Genomic DNA, 22,106 nt, shown 5'->3' on the forward strand with positions numbered 1-22,106 from the left:
AGCCATAAAAAAGGATGAGTTTGCATCCTTTGTAGGGACATGGATGCAGCTGGAAACCATCATTCTTAGCAAACTATCACAAGAACAGAAAACCAAACACTGCATGTTCTCACTCATAGGTGGGAACTGAACAATGAGATCACTTGGACTCGGGAAGGGGAACATCACACACCGGGGCCTATCATGGTGAGGGAGGAGGGGGGAGGGATTGCATTGGGAGTTATACCTGATATAAATGATGAATTGATGGGTGCTGACGAGTTGATGGGTGCAGCACACCAACATGGCACAAGTATACATATGTAACAAACCTGCAGGTTATGCACATGTACCCTAGAACTTAAAGTATAATAATAAAAAATAAAAAAATAAAATAAATTTTAAAAAGTGTCATATCTGTGGTGGATTGGATGGTGGCTCCCAAAAAGATATGTCCCATGTCCTAACCCCAGGAACTTGTGAATGTACTCTTATTTAGAAGAAAGACTCTTTGCAGATAAATAAGTTAAGGACTTGAGATGAGATCTTCTTGGATTATGGTGTGCCCTAAATCTAATGACAAGCGTCTTTATCAGAAAGGAGAAGGAGAGAAGACACAGTCACGTAATAGAGAAGGCCATGTGGAGACCCCCATAACCATGGAGACAAAGACTGAAGTAATGCTGCCACAAGCCAAGGAATTTCTTGAGCTACCAAAACCTCAAAGATTCAAAGAAGGATTCTGCCCCAGGGTCTCTTCAGAGGGAGCTTTTCCCTGCCGAAACTTGAATTTTGGACTCTTCGAGTCCAACATTTTGGGAGGATGAAATTCTATTGTTTCAAGCCACCAATTTGTGGTGATTGTCATGGGAGTCCTAATAAAACATTATAATAACGATACCCTGTTTTCTTATCCTGAACCCAGTCAAGGTATTCAGATGATCTCATGATCATCTTGTAATTCATATTTGGTACAAACATCTCTTAAAACAAGGTCATCTGAGTAGCATAAGTTTATTTTGTTTTGCTGTGTATTTTATGAAAACATTATTTTATGAAACCTAAGCAAAGTCTGAATGTTTAAAAAAGGAAAGACACATACAGCACTGTTGTATATACAGAATTTTTTCCTCCTCTTTCATAAAAATGAGATTATTACAAATAAAACCTTAAGAAATCCACCATGCATCCCTTCACTCTCAATTCTTCTTAATTGCTCATCTACTTCTCTAATATTTTGGTTTACGTTAGCATTACTGGACTTAAGAACAGTATTTTCACATTCCATTCCATTTCCCTCTGTTTCATCCTTAGTTAACTTTCCCAAATTCTGTAGTTTTATATCTTACACATAATTCATTCTACCTAGTAGACTTCTTGCCCCGCCACAAGATTTCTTGTTTTTTTAATATTTAAATCTTCCTTCTTATTTGTTATCTCCACTTTGAATTTTCCTTGTGGCCACATCCACATGCTGAAATGTTCATTTATATTTAGAGACCCTTCAAATAATCTATTGTCTCCAATGTCTTTTCAGATATAGCTATTTCCTCATATTCTTCAGTTGCAATCATGAAAATCTTTCATCATCTCTAATACCTTTTGTCGTCACAAGACCATGCAGCTGCTACCACACTTTTGTTGGACTACAAACAATGAAATATCATTAATTTCTGAAAAACTTGCCCTAACCTGTATCACCTGCTTCTTTCACTCCTGGCTTTTAACATTGCAATTTGTCATAATGTTTTAATACCTTATTCAAGTGGTGTGGCAGGCACTAATTAATTGCTATTCTGAGATCCTTCTTATGTGAAAAAGTATAAAATGTGATTTGGATGAAGAATAGGAACTGCTTCAATCTGAGGCTCAGAAAATGCTTTCTGAGAAAAAAAAAATACTCTGAAATTTGAAATGCTTAGGAATTAGCCATGTGAATAGGGTACGTAAAGAAATGAGGTAGCAGTATGTATGAACACATTAAGAGGAAAGGAAATATGATCTGTTTGAGAACCTTAAAGAATATTGCAGTTTTTGGTATAGAAATTCTGGTGAGAAATCACCTGATAAAATGAGAGAGATGACCTGGTCTGACTACAGAGGATTAGGTTTATAAAAGGTTATTTTTCACAATATAAAAGTCAGATGTTTTTGAATTTCGACAACTGAAAAAGAGTAAAATAACTTAGGATTCGACAGAAAGAATCTTTACAAATATATCAAAGTAATACGATTTTTTAAAATAGAATGGAAAATTGACGATAGCTGAGACAATAGGAGTGTTTATAAATGAATACATCATCATTTGCATAACTCTCTTTGGTGGCCTTCATGATGGCTAATGGCTTGACACAATTCATTCTAGCTTTAGGGTGTGAAGTGAAGGAATTAGTGACCTCTTTCACTGAGGAAGAAGGCTCTATGGAAATTACTTGCAAATTGTGAGTAAAGATTTTACTGGTTCTCCACATAATGCAACAAGTAAGTATCAATGTGTACTGCATGACATCTATTTAAAATGTGTGTTTTATTAAAATAGAAATTAAAACTCCCTTGCACTAAGAAGTGAAATTAATTTACCTGTAGTAACAGATTGATTATTTTCAGAGGAAAGAACCTGGCATCATTCTTGTTCCTGTTGTTCAGGAAAGTCACATTCTCTGGAATAAGAGGAACTCATATTTAAAATATTATCATAGATGATAAATTCTCATTGTTCCATATTGGCATAAAAATATTCTTTTAAACTGAAAAAAATCACTCTCCAAATCATTTTTTCCTCCTAGGATAGCATTTAGTGATATGAGCGTAATTGAAAAAAATATATAAGGATATCATGCCCGTGTCTTTTTGGTGATATGACATGAACTTTATGCTTCAACAGAAGGTAAATTTTAGTTGCAATGTGGAATAACAATGAAAAAAATGGTGCTGTCTAGGCGGCTTTATTTTATCCTTGCCATTCAAATACAAGCGGGAGCAACTTAGAATAAATACATAGGTAGTTTTTAACTGCAGTGTTTTGTCAATAAAATAAAATAACTTTTTAAAGTTATTATGAATTGCCAGGGCAGAGGAGGAGTGAGGGTGAAGTTCACAGTGGAACATAAACTAAGTAAATTTAGGAAATGGTATATTCTGCTAAAGTAGTAAAGTTCGTAAAATATTGTTCCAAAAAAAAAATCAAAAAACTGTCAGATAAGTAATAAATTTATCTTTGGACATTTCAAAATCTTATTTAGGCAGTTTGTTCTACATGTTAAAAAAAACTGCTCAAAACTTTCTCTCACTTTTTTTCTTTTATTTGGGAATTCAAGTCAAATTTACATTAGTGTTGTAGAGACAGAATTTCCACAATGCAAATTGATTTCTGGACTTAGACTATCTACTCTCAGAGGAACACAATGAAAGAGACTGAGCTGCTGTTATTCAGGGTCTGCAATGTCATTATTTATTAAATTGACCTGCATCCTAATTTTGCCCTGGGCTGTTGTGATTTGTACCAGTTGTCCCAGTGTACTTATTAATACTGACCTCGTTTTATTATCAAAAGTATCCAGATTGGACAATAAATTATATGGTCACTCTATTTAGTTAATATTTGAGGCATACTTTTTATGTTTCTACCAGTGCAAACATAATTCTTGTAAGCAAACTTATAAAAGAAGTGCCCACTTTTCAAACGAAGAAACTAAGCCTTCACATCAATAAGTGGTTCATGGAATCCAGGAGCAAACCCCAAATTGCTGACTCAGAAGTCTACATCTTTCTATTTACAGAGCCACACAGCCTTTTCAGTAATTGCTAAATGAATAATGAGGTGAAATACTGCATTAGATATTTGAATGAAAGAGTAAATGGTAGGACTGCAGCACTGTGAATCTATTGAATCAAAACTTCTAAATAAATTAAGTCAACCAGATTAACTTGCCTATTTCATAAATATAGATAATTTTTGTATTGCTTCCTAAATACCTAAGCCTCAACTATATCAGAAAGCAGCAAAAGGCAAAACAAAAAACAAACAAAATAAACAAACAAAAAAAAAATCTTTCTAGATGTTCACTATGAATGGGGTAGTAGGTTTACTTTAAGATAGAACATTTTAACTCGATGAAGATATTCAAGAATGGTTCCATGTTCCCCAACCTCATAGTGTCCCAAAAGTGTCCTCTGTATACATGGGCTTATTGAGTTTATGTTGTTTTTCTTATTTACATATTTTAATCTAACAATAAATTCTGAATTCCACATGGGAAGGTATCTTGAGATTTAATAAGCATTCAATGCAATTCTAATGACATATCCTGTATTATATGTAAACCCTTCTATTGTTATATAACTTCATTTTATTTGAGAACTGACAACATAGAGATGTTATCTAAGGAGGTTGACTGGTTTTCCAGACAAGGACTCCTCAATTGTAAAACTAAGGTATTTCAGTAAAAAATCTGTAACACTGGCAGCTCACGCTCCTGATAGCTATGATGCCTATAATATATGAACACAGTTACAACAATATGCACTATGTCTTTATCTCTATTGATTATCTATCTATCTATCTATCTATCTATCTATCTATCTATCTATCTATCATCTGTGTATCCATTTTTCTTTCTATCTAGTCATTCAGGTAATACAACATGAACTAAAAGTATTAATTTTGCTTTAGTTCACAGCTCTCTAAGGGACTAGAGAATTGTTTATATCTCTTTTAACCGACTTTTTGCGTCTAATTATAATATCAGAAAACGTAGCTGTGGGCCAAATTGAAAGTCCCATTTCAGATTAACAGACTCACTAGACAAAAGACTGACAGACCTTGAAAAGTTAACTACAACAGTGGTTTTCAATTCCATCTGTGCATCAGCATCTCCTGCAGAAGATGGGAAACCCCAGACCTGAGCCAGAATCTCTGGGATGAAGCTCTGATATATTACCTTTAAATATCACAACAGACATGTGGTTCATAGTGAAAAAATAATAAGATAAATTGAAAAAGAAGAGTTTTGGTTATAGAAAATTAAACTGCAGTATCAGCGTTAAAATTTGTATCAGGTAAGATTATGATTGTAATCGACACCAGAAACACCCAAGTAAGTGTTTTGAACTATAAGATTATACATTAAAAAATAGAAATAAAAATACAAAGAAAGAAAATGGTAAATATGGAGGAAATAGAGATTAAAATTAAAACTATTTGAGAATTTTGATATTGAAATTATCAGAAAATGAGAAACTATAAACTTTATGATATATGAATTATATCATAATAATGCTGGTATATCAAAGAGAATATGAGGTAATACACTCCATAATTAATTCACTAATGATATTTAAAAATAGACTTGGCATATGAAAAAAAGCTCAAAATTACTGATCATTAAAGAAATGCAAATCAAAACCACAATGAGAAACCATCTCACACCAGTGAGAATGGCTACTATTAAAAAGTCAAAAAATAACAGATGCTGGTGATGGTGTGGAGAAAAAGGAACATTGTTGGTGGGAATGGAAATTAGTTCAACTATTGTGGAAAGCAGCGTGGCAACTCCTCAAAGAGCTAAAAACAGAAGCACCATTCAATCTAGCGGTCGCATTACTGGGTATATCCCCAGAGGAATATAAATCATTCTCCTATAAAGACACATACACACCTAAGTTCACTGCAGCACTATTCACAATAGTAGAGACACAGAATTAACCTAAATGCCCATCAGTGGTAAACTGGATAAAGAAAATATGGTAGCTATGCACCATGGAATACTGTGCAGCCATAACAAAGAAAGAGATCATGTCTTTTGCAGGAACACGGATGGAGCAGGAGGCCATCATCCTCAGCAAATTAACACAGAAATAGAAAACCAAATACTGCATGTTTGCAATTATAAGTTGGAGCTTAAGGGTGAGAACATACAGACACAAAGAGGGAACAACAAACATTGGGGCCTCCTTAAGGATGGAGGAAGGAAGGAGGGAGAGGATTAGGAGAACTATTGGGTACTAGGCTTAATACCGGGGTGATGAAATATTCTGTACAACAAACTCTTGTGACATGAATTTACCTTTGTAGCATACCTGCTCATGTACCCCTGAACCTAACAGCTTTTTTTTTTTTTTTTAATAGAGCTTGGTAGGCATGTAACCTCTTGATTTTTCTATGATTTAACATATCACAAAAGCTCCTTTTCCACCTCATGTTAGATAGTCATAAGCAATTCAAGCTAAACTCAATTATTTCAGTATTCTTTATCACTTCAAGTTTATGCTTAGGGAGCTCAGGAAGCTTGCCTTTCACTTCTCTATAGAATTTTCTTTTCTAAGAGGTTGTATGACCTCTATGTATAAGGAGGAAGGAGCAAAGCCCCTGGCCTGTGGATGTGCTCTATCCTCTGCTGGGATCCTGTTCTCCAAACTTTCAGGCAGAGAGCTTCTTGTTATCCCAAACCCCATTCTGGTCACTAGCTTTATGGTCCAATCTAATTTCTTCTCTAGATTCTTCTAATCACAATTATAAAACATCCTCAGAGCCATTTGCTTTCTGTTCCTTAACTTCCACTCTCTGCCAGCTAAGGAAATAGGAGAGTGCTCCTCTTATCTGACCTATCTGTGAGGATGTTCCAAATCTATGTTCCTTGCCCTAGGAGATTTGGGGAGATTTTTAGGTTTCCTAGATGATCAGGTATGAACACACAATAAGTCTTAGCTATTCTTTGGTTCCTGACATCCTTTCTTTTCATTGCTCCACACTATGGCTAATTTTGAGACGAAAGAGCTACTTTGCCGGATCTCATTAGTGTCTAGCCCTTTGGTTTCCTCTTCAGACTTTCCCCATGTTTCACTGCAAAATTTTCATTTAGTTTGGACAAAGGGGAAAAGAAGGATGGGAAAAAATAGTCCCACTTCCGAAAAGATCATTCAAAATCTTTACTTGGTTTATGCTCTGGTCTGAATGTATGTGTCCCCCCAAAATTCGTATATTGAAACTTAAACCCCAATGTGATAATACTAAGAGGTGTGACCTTTGGGAGTGATTGGGTCCTGTGGGCTGTGGCCCCATGAATGGGATTAATGTCTTTGTAAAAGAGGCCTGAGGGAGCTTGTAAGGCCTTCCTTTTTACCATGTGAGGATACAGACTTGGTTACAGCAGCCCAAATAGACTGAGGTAGCTTACCACTAGATCTTAACATTTGAAGTTATAAACCAATAATTGTTACATCTTTAATCTCTGATTCTACTTTCTCCCCATTCAGGAAAACATATATTGTCATTTCTCTTTTATTTTTTTTCTTTTTTAAGACAGAGTTTCACTCTTGTCACCCAGGCTGGAGTGCAATGGCACGATCTTGGCTCACTGCAACTTCCACCTCCCGGGTTCAAGTGATTTTCCTGCCTCAGCCTCTAGAGTAGCTGCGATTACAGGTATGCACCAGCACACCTAGCTAATTTTCCATTTTTAGTAGAGATGGGTTTCACCATGTTGATCAGGCTGGTCTCGAACTCCTGACTTCAAATGATCTACCAGGCTTGCCCTCCCAAAGTGCTGGTATTATAGGCATTAGCCACCATGCCTAGCCTCATATATTGTCATTCCAATAAAAATAAACGTGGAAAAATATTTCCTTTCAATGAAAGTATGAAAATTTAAATAAAATACAAATGAGAAAAATACATTACAGTTTATTAACCAAAACATTCAAAACAGTCTCTCCTACTCTCCCTCTCACTGTGCATATGTATGCGTGTGTGTGTGTGTGTGTGTGCGTATGTATGCGTGTGTGTGTGTGTGTGTGTGTGACAGAGAGAGAGAGAGAGAGAGAGAGAGAGAGAGACGGAGACTGGGTATAAATTATGGTAGGTACTAACCAGAAAGTTTTTTTATTAATGAAAATAGAGACAGAATTAATTACAAAGTTTAAAAAATTAGCTTTTAAGGTATTCTCAGTGTAACATTGAATATGTGTGTGATCTTGATTATGTTTGGTTGGTGGAAATACAATGTAAGAAATTAGTAGATATGCACAAACAATTTTTGTTAATAGAAAGTTATGTTTCTATCAACAAGATATTTGGAGACTTTGGAATGGAAAATATATAGATTCATGTGGCTACAAGAAAAAGGGAGAATCTGGTGCTGAGTTTGGGAGACATTTATCTAAAGGATATATTCAATAGAAGATTTTGAATTTTGAATCACAAAGAAATTCAATGAATCTGAAAATTAAAATTCAGAACCTTATTTTTAAATTGAGATGTGCCTTTTGTTTTTAATTTGGATATGATAAGACCTAGTTCAATAAACCAAACATGTATTTATCCACCTTTTTTCACCTCTCATGCTTGTTGGCATTGCCGTTTAGAAGTAAGTCTAGAGTAGAAAATGTCTGCGCACATGCCAATGTTGGCATTTCAGTGAATCTGGTTTGGTGATGATTTTGTGCCTCTGCTTGTTTTACCTGCTCCTTGCCACAGTGAAAGAGGTCTGATTCCACGCAAAGAGGACTGGATGGGGGCTTGATCAAATTTGTTTTCTTACTGATGGGTATACGATCACAGGACTATTGATGAGTTATGCACTGGGGGTTTTCACTTCAGTTTTTGTTCACAGTTCGTGAGACTGCAGGGAGAACATGTTTTGTACTCTACCTGAAATGAGAAATGAAGACTGTGAACTGCTGAAGAATATTGGAGGAGGAAATTAGACAGATAAAGCTTAAATTCAGCAGTTTGAAGAGCTAAAACTTGATAACTACACACAAAAAGGGAAGTCTGAAAAAAAAATCCATCGCTTTCTGAAGAACATGAAAAAATAGTCAAGAGAAATGTGAATGCATAAATATAAAATTTCCCAGAAGAAAATCGGTTTTTTACAACAAAATTGTCAGTGTGTTAGTGGGCTATTTGAATTGTTAAATCTAGAGTACATTTTTAAAGTACAATTTCTGATTCTAGGAGAAAAGGAATCATTTTAAAAAAAGAATTGGCCATTTGTGAAAACCAAAATTAATAGTTGAAGGAAAACAGACATGGTTACCTTTTAAACATAAAAACTGAGGCTTTTAATTCTTATGTAAATTTAATTTTTAAAGACTTTAATATGTTATTCCAAGTTTTGATTAAAAATTGCTACTTTTCTGGAAAAATAACTTTGCTTTATAAAATATTATTACTCATCCACTTGTTCATTAAATTATCAGTAAGCAGCTGCCAGGCAAGGTGCTAGGGCCTTTTTCACAAGATGAATGAACTCAAATTATTCAGAGACAAGAATGAAGAGAGATATATCATTAAAATTTTAACACAATGTGCAAATTGCTTTAATTATTCAATTTAAAGTATTTTTGAGTGCTTATTTAGCTTCAAGCTTTATATCATGAGTGGGGATAGAGTTTGATATATAGATATGTGTGAGAGAGGCCGGGAGCAGTGGCTCACACCTGTAATCCCAGCACTTCGGGAGGGCGAAGTGGGCCGATTACTTGAGTTCAGGAGTTCGAGGCCAGCCTGGCCAATATAGTGAAACCCCATCTCTATAAAAATAAAAAAATTAGCCAGATGTGGTAGCATGCGCCTGTAATTCCAGTTCCTTGGGAGGGTGAGACAGAAGAATCGCTTGAAACCAGGAGACAGAGATTGCAGTGAACTGAGATCGCGCCACTGCACTCCATTTCTGTTGCCCAGGCAACAGAGTGAGACTCTGTCTCAACAACAACAACAACAACAAAATAAAAAATAAAAAAGAGAAAGAGATGTGCGAGAGAGTGAAGGAGAGATGTATAAACAATGAAATTACGTAAATCCTATGCGAAAATGAGGCAGGTAGGAAGGACTCCTTGGAAAAACTCCAGCTGACCTGCGCACCGGGGTGGAGACTCAGCAAGTTCCTGTGGATTTTGCAGCAGGGAGGAGCCTGGCCCCTCCTCTTCCTGTGTGGAAGCTGGGATTCAAACTGCGAGGCGGGAATTGCACCAGCAGGGACTCCCGCTTTGTGGAGAGTCTATGTTTCCCCCCTTTTTTACTTTTTTTCCCCAATAAATCCCATTTTGCTCACTCCTCAAATCATCTCCTAGCCTAACTCTGACTGGTGTCTTTTTTTTTTTTTTTTTTTTTTTTTTTTCTTTTTTTTGGCAGTATAACTAGAGCACATGACAGGGAATTTGTAGAGACCGTAATGTTAGGGTCACCCCAACCAGACTGTTCCCTCTCCCTTCCCGTGGGTCTTACAATGCAGTCCTTTGTGACATCCACACAGCTCTCCCAGGGCTAAAGACAAACCCCCATTCATTGACCCCTCCAGTAACTGTTTGTCCAGTTACTGGATGCGGTTAATATGTCTGTTCACCTCGCAAAACAAAGCTGGCAAAAAACTCCAGGATGCGGTCAAGTCACCTGCACACCCAACTCAGCTCCCCCACCCTGACCCTGTTCCTCGCCGTATAAAGCCCTGCAATAGTCTGTAAGCAGGGCTGCCTCCTCCGCTTTTGTCAGGAGGTAGCCCGGCAGGACTGACAATAAATCAGCTTGCCTGAACTCGGCTGTCCTTCCAATTATCCCTTACAGGTAAAATCCAGAAAATGAAAGTTTTTGTATACCCTTAGGGGAAGCGTTTTAAGCAGGGAAGAGGAAGACAAACTGATCTGGAATCTTAGGACTGGAGGATAACCAAATTATAATGGCAGTTTGTCTTATATGCCCCCACCGAACAGAGGAAGGCCACACAGGCCAAGTGTTTCCCAGCCCATAATCTAGCAAAAGAAGGTGGCTCAGAAAGGATTAAGCCTCCCTTGGATCAAATGCAGGTCCCTTCGACAATACCAAGCAAGATTCCACCAGCAAGAGGAATCAATCAGGACCCAGCAAACAGAGGGGCCAGTAGAAGTGCTCTCCCACCAGGCTCATCCTGAAACCCTACTCCCACATCCAGGGATACCCAGGTAGCTGTGCACCAATCAGCAAGGGGGACCTCGCCATAACAGGTGCACAGCTACCTGAGTATTTCTGGATGTGAGGGTGGGGTTTCAGGATGTAGACTAGACCGAGAAATATATTACAAAATACTCCTAGAACCAGTAAGTAAGTTCACCAAGGCTGTAGGTTGCAAGATCAACAAACAAAACTTAATCACAATTTGTATGCTAACAAGGAATATTTAGAAATTGAAATTAAAACTCAGCTACCATTTACAATCATTCCAAAGAAAATTTACTACTTAGATATTAATATAACAAACCATGTACAGAATTGGCATGGTGAAAACTAAAAAATGTTAATAAGACAAATTTTTAAAAATCAAATACTGATAGATAAAAACATTCAACATAGTAAAGGTGCCAATTCTCCCCAAATTGTTTTATATTAGTTCGTTGCAAAAGTCTTTGCAGTTTTTGCCATTAAAAGTAATGCCATTAAAAAATAAAACGCAATTACTTTTGCACCAACAGGTGTAAGCTACTATAAATATTGATATGCAGTTTTTTGCATAAACATAAGTTTTTAGTTGTGCAAACACCTAAAAGTAGAGTGGCTGGGTCGATAGTGAGTGTATAATGAAATGCCAAATAGTCCACATGGGCTGTACTGTTTCCTAACACCTGTATTTGAATGTTGCAGTTTGTCTGCATTCTTGCCAGCACTTGGTATTTTGAGTAGTTTTTAGCCACTCTAAGAGATTTGTTGTGGTATCTAGTTGAGTTTAATTTGCATTTCACTAATGACTAATAATATTGAATATCTTTGATAAGCATATTTGACATTTATGTATATTCTTTGGTGGAATGTTTGCTGAAATATTTTGCGTAGTTTGTATTGTTTTTTGTATTTTTTACTGAATTTTAAGAGTTCTCAATATATGCCAAATACAAGTCAGAGAGAATTCATAAAGGTAATAGAACTATTTAATAAAAAGGTGATAGCCATGTAGATAGCATTGTAAAACTGCAAATGAAGATTTTTACATAATACAAATTGAAACTGGGGAAACAGTATTATCTTTTGTTGTTATGTTGCTTTTTTTTTTTTTTTTTTGGACATGGTCTTGCTTTGTCACCTTGGCCAGAGAATAGTGGTGTGATCATACCTCAGCCTCCTGAGTAGCAGGGATTATAGGCTTGCACCATGACACTCGCTAATGGTTTTTAATTTATTTGGTAAGATGGAGTCTCACTATGTTGCCCAACCTGGTCTCGAACTCCTAGCCTCAAGCAATCCTCCCCCGTCAGCCTCCCAAATGTTGTTTTTAATACTGTTTTAGAGTGTCAATACTCTGAGTTTAAAAACTAGTATTTTAATGGAAAACATAACTCATCTGTCCTTATACTTTTACCTTATTAAATCTTCATGGTTAGATATATATGTTATTTTTAGGACTTGAGATAATTAAATAATATTTATATAATTTAATCATATTGACAATTAGGAGAAGTTTCTTTAGGCTAAGTAAACTTGTGTACTTATGACTAGAAGGCAGGGAAGTGGTCTGAGCATCAGTCTGAAGCATCATCGACATGGTTTCTTCTTTTGTAAAATGGGAATGATAATAGTAATGTCTACCTCATATGGTGGTTTGGGAAGTTAAGTACGATAAATCAGGTTAAATACTTAGGGCAATGACTACCATTTTTTACTTATTTAATACACAATTGTTATTATGATTATTTTACAATACTTTAAAATACTTCAATGGGTTTTGCAAATCTCCACTTCACTCTATCTGGATAAAGATCCATACTTCTTTTTTTTTTTTTTACAACAGATAGGAAATAAAGGATATAATTTTTAAAAAATGATTTGAAGGAAAGCTGTCTTTCATTAGAGTGTGTCTGAAGCAGTGTTGTTATTGTGTGATCCCATATCAGAAGCATCTGTACCTGAGACTTTGTTTCTATTTGTCTTTCAGCAAGCAGGGAAAACAGAAAGCACCCACTGTGATTTTCTAGTTATTTTTCTAAGCCTTCTCAAACAATTATTATCATCAATTTTCATCTAGCATTTTATCTTCTGTCTGGTCCACTTCTTTGTTTCTCAGGAGCACAAGTCTTTACGTAACGACGTGGGTAGCCACTTCCTTTTTCCTTTGAAATGGATCCTTCTCCTGGCATCTTAATTTTGGCACAAGTATAAGAGTTATGAAGACTCTCAGATTTAATAATGTAAAACAAAATCTGTCAGACAACATTTGAATTGGATGGTTCTGAAAGGGAAAACTGCATAGTTTAAAGTGACTTCCTCTATCATATTGTAAGGTATTTCCTTTCTTCCTTTCTTTAATAAAAGAACCATTTAATTACTCCTCTATGTCTTAGCCATGGAGGCGTGGCTATATGACAAAAGAGGCAGATGGTCATGACATTTTAAATATTTTTAATATAAACTTTGTTCTCTAAAACCGTTTTAATTTACAGAAAAAATGCAAAGATAGCACAGCATTTCCATATATCTCCATACCCATTTTCTCCTATTAGAAACATCTTACGTTATATAATACATGTTTCACAATGAAAGAGCCAATATTCACAATTCGTTATTAAATGCATGACTTGTCAGATTTCCTTAGTTTTTTCCTAATGTCTGTTTGTGGTTCCAATGTCCCATCCAGGACACCACATTACAATTATTCATGTCTTGAATTTTCAGTTTCTTTGGCTACGGCAGTTTTGCCCTTTCCTTGTTTTTAATGACCTTGACAATCTTGAGGAGTATTGGGAAGGTGTTTTGTAGAATGTTCCTCAATTAGTGTTTGAGGTTGCCTTTTTGCGATTTTTTATGGATAGAATAATTTACACATATTTGGAAGGCCACAAAGGTAAAGTGCCTTTTATCATATCAAGGCAACTGCTATCGACATTCCTAGTCACAATTAATGTTGGCCTTCATCATCCGGCTTAGGTAGTATTTGTCCATTTCTCTAATGTAAAGTTACGCTTTCCGTTTTCCACATTGTAGCCTTTGAAAGGTTGTCACCTTGCATAGCCCACATGGAAGAAGTGGAGAATTATGCTTCTCCAGACTCCTAACATACAACAGTCTTTCAATGGTCTTTTAACTGCCTTTCTAAAATTTCATATAATTGAAATGATATACCAAGTGGCCTTTTCAGACTGGCTTTTTTCACCTACTATTATGCACTTAAGTTTCATCCATGTCTTTTCATTGCTTAATGGTTCATTTCTTTTTATCACTAAACAGGATCCATTGTATTGATATGTCATAGTTTGTTTATTCATTAGCATACTGAAGGCCATCTTGTGACTTACACTTTCTGATGATTATGAATAAAGCTGCTATATACATTAACATGCAGGTTTTTGTTTAGACATAAGGTTTCAAATCAGTTCCATTAATATCCAAGAGTATAATTTCTGGATATTGAGGTAAGACTATGTCTAACTTTGGAAGAAACTCCCAAGTTATCTTCCAAAACTAGCGATGAATGAGAGTTCCTGTTGCACTGCATCTTTACCAGATATTGGTATTGTCCAATTTTTTAAATGTTAACCTCTTTAACAAGTGTGTAGCAGCATCTTGTCTTAATTTGCAATTTCCTAATGATAAATGTCTTGATAATATTTTCCTGTGCTTATTTGTCATCTGTACATGTTCTTTGATGACATATCTGTCAGGTATTTTGCTCATTTTTTAATTGAGTTGTCTGTACTATTATATGTCGAATGTTAAGTATGATTTACAGTAAAGTCATTTATTTTGTGTGTTGCATATTTCTCTCAGTCTGTGACTACTTTGTTCATTCTCTTAACAGTGTCTTCTATCCTGAAAATGAAGAAAATTGCCTTCTTCTCACAGAATATGGAGCTCAAAGAATTCATGAAGACAGAGAAGCTGAGAAGAAGTGGTCTTGGGAAGAATGACTTCTTGCAGAGCTGCTCTTCTAGCCTGTTAGCCCCCTGAAGAAGCATTTGTCAAGCAGAGTGTGAGAACTTAAACACAGAAACCAGTAGTAGTGAAACATCAGATGACCATGCCTGGAAATAGGCATATAAATATTCAGAGTTGCATCCGACCCAGTGGACTGGGCTTGTGTGTTTAGCAAGCATACACAAGAAATGGTTCTTCTTTTCTCTTTCTTATGTTGCTGAATACTTCATGCACAAGGGAAAACAAAAATCATATCCCAAAGAGAGAGTGATTGGTTTGTTCAGATTTTGTTGCTGTTCTTCCCTGTTATCTGATTAATAAAAGGAAGTATGTGTGGTGGAAAATATTTTTTAAAGAGAGAGAGAGATACATATATCTCATGCACAGTATATAGGGAGTGATGCAAAGGTAGGAGCCGGCAGTGCAGACAGGAGACATTGGTCTGAAGAAACAGCTCCTAACAGCTTATGGGGCACTCACCCTGTGCTCAAGCAATCATCGTCATTGACAAAGCGGCCATTTAAGTTATAATTGTATTAAATTAGGCCGGGCACGGTGGCTCACGCCTGTAATCCCAGCACTTTGGGAGGCCGGGGTGGGTGGATCATGAGGTCAAGAGTTCAAGATCAACCTGGCCAACATGGTGAAATCCTATCTGTACTAAAAATACAAAAATTAGTTGGGTGTGGTGGCGCCGGCCTGTAATCCCAGTTACAATGGGTGGCTGAGCCAGGAGAATCACTTGAACTCGGGAGGCAGATATTGCAGTGAGCCGAGATCACGCCACTGCACTCCAGCCTAGGCAACAGAGCGAGACTACATCTCAAAAAATAATAATAATAATAATAATTAATTAATTAATTAATGCTGATAATTTGAATGTTTTATTTGGGGAGTTTGAGTAACTTTAGCTCCTCACCAAGTATATGTGTATTTTTGGTTTTGGTTTTGTTTCTTTTTTCTTTTGGGTTGATCTGTAACATATTTGAGTATAGGAAATAGTGGGTTATTCTTTTGGCCTTGCTATTCAGGGTGAATTATAAAATATAAATTTTTGTGAGATTTCAAAGGTTATATTTCAAAGATTATATTCAAAGATAACATTGCTTACAGATTTAAAAGATGTGATTATCACAAGAATGTGATAGTGGGGGGATAAAATAACTAAGAGAATAAATATTTTCAAGATGAAAAATATTTATTTTATAAAAATAAAATTAAAATGGTTTCAAATATTTCAAATGGTAACTTTCTCTACCCACTGTCACAGCCATGAGGGTCTCTCTCTTACCTCTTCACAGTGATAACTTGGTGGGGTTCCCAGAAGTAAAAACCCACAAAAGTATGGAAGCCTCCATAAATGGCACCTCTGAGTCTCTTATGCTTGTGCTTATTGAAACTCAGCCTCATCAAAAAGCTTCAGCAGTTTAGAAGAATTACCTTATAAATGTTATTGCCAGTTTATGGCTTCAGGAACTTCTGCTCCAAATAAGCAGACTCCAGTTATGACCCTCTGTATTTGCCTGTCTCCAGATTTCAAGATGATGATTTGCTTTATGACTTCAGTTCTCTAATGGGTCCAAGAAAATTCATTGATTTCAGTTTGTTCAGCTTTTTTTTCTCTTGTGGAAAGAGTGTGTATAACATTCAAGTTGATAAAATATTCTCATCGACACAGTTTTTAAAAAATGTATTTTGTTTACAACTTGTTTATTAAGAGTTTATAGTGACAGTTACATTATGCTTCTTAATGTTCCTGCTGACAGACCTTTATTTCAATTTTATATATGATTTAAATTTGTCTTCATATTGGAAATGTTTAAGGAATTTTGATACTTATATTCACTTCCATAAAACCAAGATCTCAAAGGTTAAAAAGAATCATCAACTAATTTAGTAGTTGGAGACTCAATAGAGCGATTTCAATTGAGTCTGAACACTAAACTAATTGTTATAATACCTGATGAGTCTGACTTCCTAACGTCTTATTTCTTTATCATTCCACATTTTGAACTACATACAAAAATGAAAATCATTTGAAAATTTACATATAGCTTGGAAGAAATTGTAAAATTTAACCACACATGTATGTGTGCATATATGTGCACACACACACACAACTTACTCCCCCAGGTATTTCCTGTAGCAGTTAATAATACACCTTTCATATATTACATATTTAGTAAAGCTTTTAAAAATGATTCAATTTATGTAAAATATACACAGAAAGCATATAAACCTTTTACTGAGATGGGAAACTGATGGATCAAAATGTATGCGAGTTGACATTATTAGCCACTATCCTTAAGGTGTACATCAGTCTGACCTGGTAACATATCCCTGTCCACTTTTTGGATAATAGGCAGTAGGCTTTTGTGCGTCCATCTGGAAATTGGTTGTTGGGGACCATTCAACGATCTGGTTTTAGCCAAAATGCCCTTATGGGTTTATCAGATAATATTATAATTCTTTGGCACCGTGCACCAAGAGTAGTCCACTAACAGGAAATGAAATTCATTTTCTCGCTAATGTTGGTTGAGTACAGAGGCCAGTTTGTCCTACATGTGTGGGTAATGTCACATACCTTTTTAAAAAGATTTCACTTGGGGCCACCAGAAGCCACTTTAAGTGGACCAGAGGTGATTTTCATATTATAGCTTTTATTTCTCGTTGAAAAATTATATGTAACGTTTGGGTTGATTGTCTGTTTTCATAAATACGGGATTTTAAAAATGTGTTTTGTTTACATCTTGTTTCTTAATCTTGTTTATACTCATCTTGTTTATACTTTCTGGTGACAATTCCATTGTGCTTATTATTCTATTTTTCTTACTCTGGAACCAAAGACTGGCATAGTATAATACTCTCTTTGAACTTCTTCAAAGATGTGGTCTCTGAGTGTTGTGGGTTAGGGATCTTGGTGAGAACTGCCTGTTGGTGTAATGATCAATCGACATTTTCTTTTGCTTTGATGATGTCCCTTTTTGAGTTGATATCCACCTTGATAATAATCAGCTTCATAGGAACCATTAGAGTTATTAAAATACCTTTAATCTGCTAATCATTCTAAATTAGGGTTTCTACTTACGTTAAACACCTTTATTTTCTCTGAAGCTTTTCAAAATCATGAGCTATCCCAAAACATTTCTACTGTTAGTCTATAAACCTTCTTCCCTTTATTCATCCAGAAAGCTATGGGAATGAAGCAATTCTGTCATCTAGGCATATTTTTATCTCTGGAAAGGGGTCAAAATGGTGAGTTAAAATTTGTTCCAGTGTATCCTGCCTGATATTTTCTGGTTTCATTCTTAGAATATGACCTACAAACAAATCAAGATTAAATCTGGATTTCTGGGCATGCTTTAATAAATTTATTAGGGTATTTTAATAAATCTATTGGATATTTAGGAAGCAGTGGTTAGGGGGACATGAGCTTCCCTCTTCTAATGGAAGAAGAGTAATAGTATTTAAGGTATTACAGTGATGAATGGAAATGTGGAAAGAAGAAAACAATACAATTTTAGAAAGCAAGCCTACTTTGTTAGGAAATACTTCATATTTTTAAAGGGCAGCAAAGACTGGCAAAATAAGGAACCATTAATTTTAAGGTAGAAAATAAAACTATGCTAGTAGAAGCCTCCATCAAGTTTCAACTCCTGCTTTCAGTTTAAGAAAGTAGGATTTTGACATTGGGTTAGTAGTAAAATAGTTGCATGATACTGGTTTGTGATGATTCCATGAAGTTGAGTTGGAAGAGATATTTGACTTGTTCTGATCTTTTATGTATGAATAGGTAACATGATTCACAATGATGCAGAGGTTGTTGAAGGGCTAATTTTTAAAGCATTAAATGCCTATATATCTGTAAATTCTCAGATAAGAGATTTGGTTAACAAAGATTTGGTCAAGTTATACAGTATTGTGTCAATTTCTGAAAATCAACGTGGCAGACAGAATAAGAAAATGACTCCTAAAATGCCCAGGTGTGCATGTACTTGTATAATCCTCCTCCCTTGAATGTAAGTAGGATCTTTGAATATGATAAATGTCACTTGAGTGATTGGAATATGTAACACAGCAAAGGTGAAAGGGTTTTGCTGCTGTAGCTGAGATCTCTGATTAGTTGACTTTGATTCAAAAGGGACATTATTCTGGATGGGAACTGATTTAATTAGGTGAAAGCCATAAAAGCAAAAGACTCTCTAGCTAGCCTTAAAGAGAAAGAGCTGTATTGAAAGCTTCCAGTAAAGATGGGGAGCCTCTAAAAGGAGATGACCTCAATGCTACAACCACAAGTAACTAAATTCTACCAACAACGTTAATGAGCTTGGAAGAGGAATTTGAGCTCCAGAAGAGAACTGCAACATGGCTAATACCTTGATTTCAGCTTGTGAGACCCTGAACAAAGGACCTAGTTAAGCCTTACCCAAACTCCTCATCCTCAGAAACTGTGGTGTGATAACTGCATGTTGGTTTATGCATCTAACTCTGTGCTAATTTAATACCTAGCAAGAGAAAATGAATACATTTGGAAACCCATTGTTGGCTATAGTGAGTGAGACCCAAAGAATCATCTCTAAAATCTCTTAGTTACTAACTGGAAAAATTCTGAATGGTTATGATCTTTCAGGAGAGAGAAATTTACCACCTTGGGATATATTATGCTGTAGATGATACACTTTACTTTGAGAAAAAAAATTTGGTTCCCATCAGAAAGTTTATAGACTATTAGAGATAAAACAAGTAATTAGATAGATGGAGTCAGTCCTAGAACTCAGCTAAACTTCAGAATACCACAAATTATGGTAGAATATAGGAAAATGTAAGTTCCTTGAGGCCCTGGTTAAAGACTTTTACAAATTAAAACAATGTCTCAATAAACCCTAAGTCATAACTACCAGTATACATTATTGATATTCTCAGGAGAAAGCAAACAGATGACTGTGAATTAAACAGATGCTAAAGGAACAGAAAACAGATTTACAGCTGTAAAATATGCAGCTTCATTATCCACCAAAGATAAAAGAATATTTGAATTTGTTACTCCAGAGAAGTGGGAGATTATTATTACATGTATACTCCTGAGATTCTGAACAAATTTATAAAACTGCCCTGTGTTTTTTTTTCTTTTTCTTTTTCTTTTTTTTTTTTTTTTTTTAACTTAGAGAAGTACTACAAGGAATAGTACAAAGTTTCATTTTCATTTCTCAATTTGGTTTTCATCTATTGATTTTAGTGCTTTGTTAGGCCTTGGTTTTAGAGGATATGGTGCAAGTTTGGGCAGATATTTGGAGGGTTTAGTCTGAAACAGACAGGTTCAGCCTAAATAGTATTACAAAACCAGCTTTATCTATGCCCAGAAGTATGACTACTTCTTTGACCTTCAATTTGTGTAAAGAATACAGGTAAGGCAAAGTTTAAATAGCTATAACCTGCTTGTGATCGAGGGCATCCTCAGGAAATGTGCAGGAACAGGCCATCAAGAGAGCTTTTATTTTACAGGAGATACTCACACCACCCCATTTGGTTAGTGGATGTGATGTCACAAAGGAGGAAAGAATGTTTCTCAATTAAGAGTGTGAGGGCGACAGTTATGTGCTGGGGGCATGCAAAGTGTTTGAGGGTTATTTAGAGTTACCTGGCACCTGATAGTTTTTCAGTCCCAAGGAGAAGTTGAGTAACAATGTCAAGATGTATGACAGACGTCACAGGGCCTATCAACCAAAATGTTGACATTTTTTTCTTTAATAATTAGAGAACATTTCCTTTATTCAATGAAGGGACATTGAGCGTTTCACTACCCCTTGCAGAAACTTCATTAATTACCCCTATTTGTATTTGTTCCCTTTGGTTTCCTAGCTGAAAGAGTGAAATTATTTTTCCTATACTCTTTCAGTTTAAAGTGTATAAAACTTTTTCAAGAGTAATCTAGGGTTTAACAACGATCGTGTTTTTACTCGAATCCCAAAGTAAACAGCATCTTTAGAAATTCTCAACATATAGACCATTGTTGCAGCTGTTTTTTCATCTATTTTTAATTTTTTAATGATTAAATCTTTAAAGAATAGTTGCAAAGATTGTAGCATTTTCATATATGCTTCATCTAGCTTCCCCTAATGTTAACATTTTGAATAACCGTGATACATTTATTAAAAGTAAAAAGTTACCATCAGTATAATACTATTAACTAAGTTACAGACTTCATTAGGATTTCCCTGTATTTTCCACTATTGTTTTTGTTTGTTTTTTCATTTCCAGGATCCAGTCCAGGTTAATCACATTACTAAGTCATCTTATCTCTTTAGTTTCCTCCAGTTTGTGACAGTTTCTCAGTTTTTCCTTGTTGTTCATTACCAATACACTTTGGAAGGCATTTTGCAGAATGACCCTCGATACGGGTTTCTGTGGTTTCTTTTAATGCAACTGAGGTATGGATTTTGTGAAGAATATCATTTAAAGCCTTTTTCTAATATGTCAAGGAAACTTGATATCAACATGATTTGTTATTAGAGATGGCTTGCTTTGACACCATGGTTAAGTTAGCGACTGATTGATTTCTCCACTAAAAAGCTGCCTTTTGTCTCTTTTCCTGCGCTGTTCATTAGAAGCTTCTTGATAAGTCTAGTCCACCCTCAAGCTCCACCATGGAGAGAAGAGTATCAAAGAATTTACAGGCATATGTTTCAACCATCATAGTACTTAATAAATATTTTGGGGAGATATTTTCAGGCTCTGAAAAAATCCTGTTGACTTATTTCTGCCATTCTTCTACGTTCACTATTTGTAAAGAAGCTTTTTCCTTTCTTCATCAATTAATTTATTTGATTATTTGTATCAGTATGGACACGTGTTTATTTCATCTAATGGGTAGTAATTCAATAATAACATTGCTTATTTTGTTACTCAAGTTGTTCTAGGGTTACCTTTGGGAGACTTTTGACGTTTCAGGTTAACTCTTGGATTACTTTGACATGCCCTATGTATTTATCTATATGTTTATTTATTTATCAGCCCTTTCTTGTTGTCTAGCATTGCAGGATGCTCCAGAATCATTTGTATTTTTCCCACCCCAGCCCTAGGATCAGTCATTTCTCCAAATATGACCAAAGAAATCAGTCATTCCTCTAAATATGATTGCAGAATCATATATAGAATCCATGATATAAGCAACAGTGGTGCTCATTGCTATAGAACTCTCATTGCTTATTTACGTTTTCTGGAAAGAGAGAGAAAGTTACATGTATATATGCACACA

At 35.5% G+C, this 22,106-nt stretch overlaps 1 protein-coding gene across 2 annotated transcripts in view; it reads right to left on the reverse strand.

Annotated features, from left to right (window-relative positions):
* Nucleotides 1–20,389, reverse strand: part of ADAM29 (ADAM metallopeptidase domain 29) — a 71,242-nt gene extending 50,853 nt beyond the window's left edge. The window contains exons 1-2 of one of the 2 annotated variants that reach the window (XM_010384080.2): nt 8,437–8,625; nt 2,560–2,639 (exon numbers count right to left, since the gene is read on the reverse strand). The gene's annotated coding sequence lies outside the window, so the exon portion shown is untranslated. Of the gene's footprint in view, nt 1–2,559; nt 2,640–8,436; nt 8,626–20,283 lie in introns of those variants that run through there. The other variant, XM_010384081.1, reaches the window with a different exon arrangement.
* Between the last annotated feature and the right edge of the window lie 1,717 nt (nt 20,390–22,106).

The sequence above is a fragment of the Rhinopithecus roxellana genome, chromosome 2, assembly GCF_007565055.1.
Source record: "Rhinopithecus roxellana isolate Shanxi Qingling chromosome 2, ASM756505v1, whole genome shotgun sequence".
Classification (NCBI taxonomy): domain Eukaryota; kingdom Metazoa; phylum Chordata; class Mammalia; order Primates; family Cercopithecidae; genus Rhinopithecus; species Rhinopithecus roxellana.